At 31.3% G+C, this 11,656-nt stretch overlaps 1 long non-coding RNA gene across 1 annotated transcript; it reads right to left on the reverse strand.

Moving 5' to 3' along the window:
- Positions 1–2,550: 2,550 nt before the first annotated feature.
- LOC120089314 lies at positions 2,551–5,514 on the reverse strand. Its single transcript, XR_005485146.1, has 3 exons — positions 4,934–5,514; positions 2,903–2,950; positions 2,551–2,781 (listed from the first exon to the last, which is right to left on the reverse strand). It is a non-coding gene; the product is annotated as an uncharacterized LOC120089314 (long non-coding RNA).
- Positions 5,515–11,656: the final 6,142 nt, after the last annotated feature.

Raw genomic sequence — 11,656 nt, forward strand, 5'->3', positions numbered from 1 at the left:
ATCGAGTGGACATAATATATCTACAGTGAGGGGAGCCCATGATCTGTAGGTCCATGAGGTTCCACTACTAACTCGGAAATGGATTAGCTCTAGAGTATGTGATAAGTTAATTTGAAACATTCAAATTAGAATCAAACGGAATTGAAGAAAATATATTTAAATATGATTTAAATATATGAAGATGAATTTGTGTAAAAAATTAATTTAATATTGGATATTAAATTAATTAGAATTATTTAAATTGTTTAAATAATTATTTATTAATTTTATTAGAAAATTAATTTTTGAAATTAATTTGTAAAATTAATAAATTTTGATTTTAGAAATAAAATATGATTTAAAAATCAAAATGGATTTTGGAAATTGAAAATTACACAAAACTTGAAAATGGGTTTTTCAAAGTTCATCTTCAAGTAGCTTTCAAGAAGCCTACCATCTCTTCCTTGATTTACTCCAAGCATGAGTTGCATCCTATGCAGCATATCTCTTTGCATGATAGTCTACAATATATTAAAGAGATTGGAGTGAAGAAAGAATTTTTGCTGAAAAATTCAGATGAAGAAGGTGTTCTCCAATGGGTTCTGTTCAGTGAGTTTTCTTCATATTCCCTTTGATTCCAGCTTATTTTGAGTCCCACAGCTCCATCTAAAGCACCAAGAGGATAGTAGAGAAGATCTTGTGGTGATCTACACAAGGATTCAAAAGATTTTGCAGCTGGAAATAGAGATTTCGTTGGTTCGGACAAGGTATGTTCTTGAAACCCATTAAACTCTGTTTTTAACATGTTTCTTTTCAATCAAAATTATGAATTAGAATGCTTATGGATCCTGTTCTCTTCCGCTGCGTGCTGCTATCCATCCAACAATGCTTTATTTAGAAAACTCATCGCAAAGCTAAAAGTTCATGCGTGGTTCATCATTAAGAAAATATCTTGAAAACTAGCTCAATTATAAATCATGCGTTGAAAACACATAAGAGAAAATATTCATAAACTTTGTCACTCACTGTCTTAGGCTATTTCCTCAAAGGATGATAGGTTTCTCCTATTTGCATTTTCCCTCTAACATCAGTGAATACCCTTGATTAAAAATTATTAGCTATCTCTTGAGCTTAACTTACATTCTTAAGTTTAACATCACCCTTAGACAATCCTCACGACTTCCATTGCATACAAAACTTCATCGCATAGCATACTCTATCGTGTAGCATACTTCATCGCAACAGAATATAAAGATAATTTACCTTATGCTCAACTTGTGAGTAGCCATGTGCTCATAATGCTCACCTAGGCTCTAGGACACGCGCATGGTGCCTATATGTTAATCGCCTGCCAACAATCTCCTTAGCATGCCTGGCCAATGTCATCCTTCCTTCACAACCTTGCACTCACCTTGCGCACACTCTTCAGTCAACGCTTGCACCCAGTCGTGCACAGCCTCACTCATCAACTACATGTTTATCCCTCAGATGCAGCTGCCTTCTTATTCAAACATCAAACTCCCAGATTCAATCTCTAGCCTTAATAACTTAAATTCCAGATGTTATTTCATAGAATTTCCTTCTAAGAACTTGTTCATAAACATCTTAGCTTCCTTACTTTAAAATTTGGGCCTCTGATTCCTCTTGCCATGTTCAAAATATATCAACCTTCTTCGCTTGTCCAAGAAATTCAAAAAATTGGTACGCTTAGGGAAATCTTCGAACTTCAACTCAAATTCATGAAAAATTCCTCTTGACAGCCTCATTTTGTTTTTAGCACTGAACAAACCTCAAATCAGTAGCAACCTTCCTCCCTTAGCACGAGTGGAAATGTCAAACCAAGCCCTCCTACTTGACTTCCTCGTTTTATACTAAGGCAAGCATGGGCAGATGGCTTAATACAGTGACAACTCAACTACTATACATACTTAAGGCATCTAAACATGACACCTTATCCATTAAGCTTGGTAATTAAGCTGAACTCTTCCATCTCACACCAACGCATAGGTTAGAGTACCATCGCATAGGCTAGTACTACAAGAAATAACATATACGATAACTAACAGAAAATAACTAATAATAGACTTTTTACAGCTTTTTTTAAAGTCCTAACAGCCCATGTTATTAAAAGTATGAGACTTTTTATAGTGTTTTTCTAAAACTGTAATGGATGCTATTATAGAGTATGAAGATATAGTTTATATACGTTGCTATAAAAAACATTTGATAGTATTTTTTTATTAAAGCTATAATATGTTTATATAGCTAAAATAATGTGCTATTTTTAACATATAATAACCTTTTTTTTCTACGCTATAATATAGTATTTATAGCTTTAATTGTATACTATAGTAATGTTATTTAATCATTTCCAATTATTATAATAACCTTTTGATAGCATTTCGTTTTTGCTAAATAAAATCTTTCAATAACTTTAACTCATGATTATAAAAGAGGTATTTTTTTTCTCAAAAATATTTTTTTGAATTAATTAGATTTTGATAACTTTTAGTTCAAATATTCAATTTTAGTTAAAATCTACACACATAAAATACTTCATAGCACAATAGATACTAATAACTTCCATTCATAATCTATTAACATTGCAAGATAAAGTATTCAATAATTTTCTAGAATAAAGTTGTCATCTATACAAGCTAGATAAAGTAGTTAGTGAATGTACCAACAACATTAATTAGTCCTCAAAATACAAAATTCTCCAAGTATTCAAGATTATATTGTTACATAGTTGAGCTGTCATGTTGGTGCTCTTTTCCTCTAGTAAGGCATCATTTCATTCACCTACATAAATTTATAAAATCTATATCAATGTATGATTTTGTACGCACCAATAATAGTGTATATTAAGCAAATATAGAAAATCTTTAAGAAAAGTAGATAAATAAGCTTATAAATAACATACCAATAATCACTTTATCAAATGACCATGCAACTATATTGTCCAATGCTTCTTCGGTACATGTGATTTCAGATGTAGCGGAATAAGTATATAAAAAAACGAGTACTAGAAACAACAACACCACAAACTTCTTCCAAACAAACAACTAATTTCATACAATAGTATAATTGATTCATAAAATCAATAAATAAAAGATAGAAGCTCCTATCCTATTCTTAATTCAATTTGACACCATAAACTGCATATTACCCAAGCAACCTCTAAGTATTTCTCATGTATCAAAAAGGGTTAAAAAATTTCAAGGAAAGAAAACTACAAATAATGAAAGCTTATTTAATAACGAAATCCACAAATTATTGTATAAAAGTAAACAATGTTATACCATTATTGAGATTTACTTTACAGGGAATACGTTGTCCCTAATCATTGAATTAAAAAGGGTTGATTTCTGTCTTTTGTCTCGTGAAGTCTTCATGAGACAAAAGTCAAAATCGACAATTTTCCTTAGTAATCCTAATCTCTACTAGTAATACCAAATAATCCTAAGAGAAGCAGAGAAGCAAGAAGAATAAGAAGAACAAGAAGGATTATAGTAGTTTGGCCATTGAAACCTATGCCTACTTTACATGGTATATATTTACACAAAGATATATGAATCAAACTTTAGTCAAACACAATAGACTCAAAATTTTGAATAGAAATGGGCCATAAAGAGGAAAAAAGAAAAAAAGGAATAAAATAGAGAGAAAGATATATAGTTGAGGAACATAAAGACTTGTGCAAAATGTGCTTAAGGAAAAATTTGGGCTAAATTTGAAATTGGAAAGTAGGAAGCTAGGACTGAAACTGTACAAAAATAACAAAGAGAAGATATACTAGTTACAGATAGCCTTTCAAGTGCATTCTCTAAAGTTTGCCTGATCTCCCCGGTAAAAATACAAATATCCTAACTTTTAATCTTCCTCACAAATACCCACTGGCTTTCCTAACCATATGTATTGATAATAGCATCCATAATGGCTAGCTTTCTGCCAGAATTCTAATCTTCAAATTTTCTGCCTATGACCGAACCATCCTAACCTTATTCACATTAACAAACCTCTAATGAACATTTCAAGTTATTACAAGCATTTATACACCCCTATCTCTAACATCTTAAAGAGCTAAGTATGCAACAACAATCGTACATTAAAATACTGATACTGCAGCTCTGATCATCAGGTAGTGCAACAACTAGACAAATAGATAGAAAAATTTAATAGGGATGAAAAACTGTATGATCAAGTAGTAAAATAGTAAATATCAACTGCTCACAAATAGAAATGACTTTAATAGCTATAATACCAAGTCTTATGACAACAATAATTATTTTTCATATATGGGTTGCAATAAAAAGCTTAACACGTGCAAGTAAAAAATTTAAGCTTGTTAAAAGAAAAAATAAGACCACGAGAGAGAACAACAAAACTTGAAATATTATTTCAATAACAAACATTCATGAAAAATAGGGGAATCCACTTCTAATTACCTTCTAAGATATTTCAAATTTTTAACATAATAATGTTTTAATTCCAAGGATATTTCTACCAAGGATGTTGAACATGCACAAGTCCTATACAAAGATATGATATTTGCTAATGGTACAAATAAAATAAAATAAATGTGTAGTTAATAGTAAAGTTTACACACACAAGAATACAAAAAAATAAAGGTAGGGGAAGTGCTTGTTAGTGTAGAAAACTGTGGCACCTTTCTAGCATCTTTCTGTTCACCTTGAAAACTGAGGTCCCCTATCATTTTTTTTTCCAATCATTGTGACACAAATTACTCCTAAGGCTGAAACTATTCACTTCATGATTATCCCCCCCTCCCCTGGCTTAATATATTTCCATTTCCCAAATAATAAACTAAAGACTTCAATAATTCCAGGTTTTCTCTTTTTCGTCAACACCAACAAGCATTACAGAGACAATTTCACGGAGGAAAATCAAAATTGGAACCAAAAGAGGAAACAAAAAAAGCCAAGATTTCTACCGTTTTCCTTCTTGCATTCCACTCGCCGTCTCTTCCGTCGAGCCATATCGAGGATCTTAGTACATCGAACATCATTAAGACAGGACTGCAATGGTTCCCCCATAATCTCAATCCAGAGAAAACGATCAGAGAAATTACTATCGCTAAAAGAAAATCCAAAATAAACGTCGGATGATGAAGCATAAGAGGCACGAGAATAATTGGGATCCATCCCGACCGGCCATGGGGTCAAAAATATCTAAGAACCCTTCATTTCTCCACCCCACTAAACCCCCAAAACCAACAGATGAAAAAAACCCTAAATTTCAAGAATCATGTGAGAGACAAAAAAGAATTGGAAGCCCTAGAAGGATGGGAAGACGCTACACTTCAGTTTGAAGGAGGATAGTGAGGAATGGATCGGAATGGATTGAGCCCTTGGCAATGGAGAAATGTTAAGAGGGAGAGGGAGAATTTAGAGAGAGAGAGAAGCAAAACAACTAAATCGAGAGGCGCCTTTGAAGAAGAAGTTTTTTTAAAAGTTAATTCATCTCCCCAACCTGCGCGCATACAAAGGTGTTTTCTTTTTCCTTCTCTTTTCCATTTCATTTCTTTTTTTTTTTTTTTTTTACATTTAATTTCATAGCCTATTTTGAAAAGGGCTACCCTCAAAGGCTATAAAAAAAATTTCTTGTAGTGTAGTGCATCACATAGACCCTTCTTTCGACCAATGTGTCTTCAACCCTTGTCTCCTGCCCTCACGGCTTAGGCACTTGCGTTGAAACTTTTCGCTCACCAACATCTCCTAAAGTCTCCACGTCATTCTTCAGCACCCATCAAGCCAATGCATATCTTGCGCCTTACGGTCTCTTACGCCTTGTGGCCTACCTAGCTTTTGCCTCGAGCCCCTCTTAGTCAAGTTTGGCTACACGCATCCTGCATGCCTTAGCCTTCACTAAGTTCTTCATGGCACTTAACACAAGCTTTACACTTAGCCATTTTTCCCCTTTGTAACGTTGGATGCATGGCATGGTAGGACCATTTTCACGCTTTATTCTTCTTCCTACACTTAGAATAATTTCCTTCAAAACTTTCAAGCCCCCTTTTTCAAGCAACATACATAGTACATTAACTTAAACGTACTTACATAATAAAATAGGGTCTAAGGTTTACACCTTGGCCCAAAGTCATTTCGAATAATCCTCGCAAATGACCAGTATAGCAAAGGAACAAGAGAAAAAAATTAAAAACCTTGGAAGCTTTAAAGATGTTTCTAAGCAAAGATAGGAGAAAAACTTAACCATGAATATCTTACGATTTGAATTGATGCATAGTAATGTAGGGCAATAACTTTATTAGAGAAGGTGAGTTACCTCTTGGACTTTCAATAACTACGGTTGAGACCCCTACAACACGTTTTACTCCTTAAATTTTCATCGATTTCACGATAAAAGTGTGCTATTTAAGGCCATGCACATAGAACCTCGGGTCAAAGTGAAAGCTCTAGAAAAAGATCCTTAAACTTTTTCATAGAAGGCGACCACTGTTGGGATTTATGTCCTAAATCTAGTGTATCTCGTGGTTTGTAGTTATGTTAACATAAATTATTTATCTAATAAAATCTGAAGTACTTTATTTGACGATTAGACTGTATTAATTCAATCTGATAAATTAAGATCCAAGGTTATTTTATGAAACTTAAACATGTATGTGGAGACATAAAGGTGGATCATGTTTAAGTAATAACCTAAATGGTCTGTAGTAGATGGATAAGGTTGGATACCTTATCCTGGTATCTTGGTGACACTACGAATACGATCCGCTTTGTAAATGTTAGAATTGTTGTAAAGTGCTAGAAATGATCTTATCCTGATAATTCATATGGAGAAATGTGAGTGGGGGTATTCTATAAAAAGGGTTTGTATAAAATCAGATCACGAAATGAATAGACTTTCTATATAACACCGTTACTAAAAGAGACTTACATTTCACCAGGATAACCATAGGAGACTTGACTTTAATCTTGAGTGAGTTGTGAACTCCTGTTTATGACGGTAGTTCTTTGATCTGTATGGGTGAGAGTGACCATGATAGTCGACTCAATAAGCCTACCATTTTTGGGATTTGTCTAATTAGGGAGTTGGGAACATAGCAACACAAGATGGAATTCACTCATTCCCATTCCTTGGGAAAGTAGATAAATTGTTCCCTTAATAGCTGGTTTCGAGTCTTGAACAATGAGATCCCAACCTCTCATTGGCTCGAGAAGTGTTAGTTTATAGTTGGACTATAAACTGTTTATTCATTAAAGGAATTAGTGATACTTAAGGAGTTAGATGTAACTGCAGGGGTAAAACGGTATTTTGACCAAGTTGTAGTTATGAGCATTTGTGAAGGGTCATCGTTATGTTAATTGGTTATATCCATGGACACATAAATAAATCTGCAGTATGAAGAGTGCAATTATTGGTCTTTAGTTAAGTGCCCGGTAGTTAATGAATATTGATTAATTGGATTAAAGGAGTTTAATCAATTAATCTCATATCATTGGAGTTTTTAATCTGTAGGTCCGTAAGGTCCCTTCGATAGCTCACCTAAAGGAAATATAAGATGAATGATTTGAAATGTTCAAATCAATTGATGGAATAACATATTAATGAGATTAATATGATATGATTAATTATAGATTTGATCTATAACTAAGAGAGAAATATTTTAATAGGATTCACATAATGATTTTTTTTTTTTTTTTATGAATCAGAATCATAAGGAATTTGTTAATTTTGAGAGGTGGAGGTAGATAAACATATTATGTTTATTTAATTAACTATATATATTAAATTAGATTTAATATATATAGTGATTATTAGGTTTTCTAATTAATCAAATAAATGTTATTGTCCTGCTAATTCTAGAGCAATGGTGTACCTCCCAGTGGACCTTGCTATACAAGTCTGTTTTGTAGACTTCCATGAAATAGCTCATCTACCTAATAAAAACACATCTACTAATAAAGATTATTTCATCATTCTAAGTTATCCAATTTGCATACACTACCCTTCTAGTATGGTAGAAAAGTATTAAAATGCAACAATAATCTATTGTATCATTAAGATACCTCAATAAATGACGAAGAGCAACCAAATGATCTTTAATCATAGTTATATTATAGTTCATAAAAACATAACACTTCCTATAATCTTTGTATATTCAGATCAAGTAATACAATCTTCCTTATTTTTCTTAAGATTCATACTAACGTCATAAGTTATTCTTACAGGAGCATAAACAAAGCAATCAAATCTCATTTTTCAATATGTGATCGATATAAAGAAAATCCATTTTCAGTTTTCCTAATTTTAACACCAAATGTCACATCATCCTCACCTAAATCTTTCATTTCAAATTGTGAGGACATAAATAACTTAGAATTACTTACATCTATGTTTGTATCCAAGATCAGTATACCACCAACATACAAACAGATAATTACACAATCAGCTCAAATAAATTTGAATAAACGTGTGTATCAAAGGATATTAACAAATATTCACATAATCAACTCAAACAACTTGAATAAATACTTCTTTACATCTATGCGATGTATTATACAAATACTATCATGGGTTTATATTGGCTATTTCAAATATTTTAGTCATATGAAAATATGCATTAAGATATTTGAAGATTCACTTAAACCTAACTGCTTTGTTTCCTTTTAGAAATTGAAGATCCATGTTTAACTCATAATGTTTCTTCAAAAGTTGCTAAATCATCAATCTTCATTTTATCTTTTCAAGATCCTAGACATACTCAATAAAGATTTTCAATCAATTGAAATTATATATATGTACACCTATGTACCCATGATCTTATCTAACCAATGTAGGACTTTGGTTGTATTCCCAACAATCCTTCCCTCGAGCAAAGGACCAACTGAGCCTCCCTTGAAGTAGCTATTCATACATCTAACTCTTATCTAGGCTAACTTCTTTTCACCAGAGCATACTGCCTATCCGATATAGTTCAACCTTGGATTACACCACGACTTCTTTTGAGGTTCCACTACATCTTTGTTCGACACTTAAGGATTATATCAATATGACTAAACTAGGGACACGACTCTGATACCACTTACTAGGGATAACATCTCTTCAAATATCTTTACAATAATATAATATTGTATCTACTTTGAACATAAGCCCTCTCTTGGGTTTGAATCCAAAAAGTCTCATACAAATGGAGATAGTTGCTATAACTTATATATACATGAAAAGTCCTTATAAAATATCAACATATTTTATAGCTTAGACATCTCAAATTATCTTCAATTCTACAAGCTTCCACATGAAATTGATGGAATTTACATGTTTTTATACTATAAGCAAGCTAGTTGATAGTCAAAATAATGTTATTAAGCAAGCTTGATTTAAAAGTAATAATAATACTTTTCAACTTCATGCAATTTAATGGCCAAATATAACAATTTAGTCATGCATAAACTTTTGTCAAATATAACACACATGGAATATTATTTCCATTCATGATAACATGATAATTAGACTAGCTCAAGTAGATCACAATAACGTCCCATTTAGGATATGAAATGCAATACAATAACATCAATAAAATTATTTTCTTATTGCACTTATCATGAGACGATTTGATAATTACGAAATATTCAAGTATATATATTAAATATCATGCTCAAATATAGAAATTAAATAAAATTATCAAATTCTCATACCTTACATAAAAATTTGAAATATATATCGTTGAGATTAAAAATATAGGAAATTCAACATATATTAAAATCCATTCAAAATCAACAATAGAAAACTCAATAATTTTGGATCTGAATCAAGATTTTAATCAAATCAAGAAAATCTCACTACCATCATCATTGAAATTGACAATAATTTAAAATTTAAAAATTGGATGCAATTTAAATGTCTTCACCTTAAAACCATCATACTTAATCAACAACTACTAGACCCACACTATAGATTTTATGTAGTATTGCAAAACCTACATTTCCCAAAAACACAAGCATGTTTAGCAACCAATGTTAATCAGTCCACTATTTACTCAACATAAAGTGAAAAACCAATATGTTGAACTCTCTCCAAAATTTTCAAATCATTTTGAAAATTAATGCATGACTATTTGGGCATTATTTTCTTAAATTATTCTCCCAAATATCTACTTTCCATCTTTTTTTCTTAATTTTTCTTTTCAGTTTGAAATGACAAATTTTCTAATTTCAAATATCCCCGCAATCTAAAAACTAGGAATCAAAATATAATCTCTTTCAAAGTTTCTTTCCTACATAATTTAATTCAATTTGGTGACTCATGATTATACCTTTCTACGAATTAGGTTATATCCCTACCAGATCATCAATTAGCTTTATAAAATAAATAAAAATAAGAGCTAAATAACTATTCACACATAAAACTATTACAGTGATATTTGTTCTATTTGTTTTTTTTTAAGATCTACCATTAATTCGACCACGATAGTCAGCATTTAACAAAGTGGAGAGAAAGTTTGAAGAAAAGATACTAGTGCATCGATTTAACTTTAACTTTCCTCACGACAAATTTCTTGATATTTATTCCATTGAATCATGGCAACATGAAGATCGGGCAAACAACTTGTCGGATTGAGATTGAGCGAGACTGCAAGTGAAAGAGTTGTCTTAATTTTGGACAGATTCGAGAACTCTATAGATTTGATCGACATTTGATAATGCTTTCGAGTGAATTCTTGCTTTCAAATTGTTACTGTTGGAACTTAATGTCGATCCTTGTACTGTGGATAAACCCACCACCTTGAAATCAAGATCGGAGCGACCTCAGTGCTAAATCGCCAAAGTCGGCTTCTTCCCAAGGTTAACACAACACTCCCGATCTTTGGCGTGCACTCATCGGAGACCAGGTTGGAACCGATGAAAATTTGCTCAGAAAATAGTATAGAGAAGAAGTAAAGATTGGAAATCTTGAAAACAAAGAATTTCTACCTTGATCTTGCAAAACTTTATTGTTTATAAAAAAGACAAGGAAGAAGAAAATGACAAGAAAACGGCTAGTTCTCAACGGCTATAAACTACTAGTTCTCAACCACACACACACACACATATATATAATTAACATAAATACTGTCAACCATATATATCACTCTTTTTTATTATATAGTAGATGTTATTATTTTTAACAATATATTCAAATTAATATTTATTTTATAGGAAATCTTAAATTATTAATATTATTTTGGTGAGAAAAATAACATATAAAAATAATATAAATTGTATTAATTTAAAAAAAAATCAAATTGATAAAAACAAATATATTATATAAGTTCAAATTGTATTAAATTAATTATACGTTAATAAATAGTTGTAAATGAATTCTTAAAATATTATGTAAATTTAAGATATTCTCGAATAGAAATATATATATATATATATAATAGAAACTGGATTGAAAAATAAACTATGGGAACTAAATATATATAATATATTTAGCCTAAAAGGTACAATGAGTAGAATTTAAGTACAGTAAGTAGAATTTTTCGGATGGTGATTGATGTTAAACTTTATAGCTGAAGAATGGAAAATATAAAGTCAATAATTCGATATGGGCCTCCAACTATGTGAACAACAAAACAGGCTTTAATTGAAAGCATTGATCATTGAAAACTACAAGAAGACAATTTTTCGATGTTATTCCATATTTAAGACTA

The sequence above is a fragment of the Benincasa hispida genome, chromosome 10, assembly GCF_009727055.1.
Source record: "Benincasa hispida cultivar B227 chromosome 10, ASM972705v1, whole genome shotgun sequence".
In the NCBI taxonomy this organism is placed as follows: domain Eukaryota; kingdom Viridiplantae; phylum Streptophyta; class Magnoliopsida; order Cucurbitales; family Cucurbitaceae; genus Benincasa; species Benincasa hispida.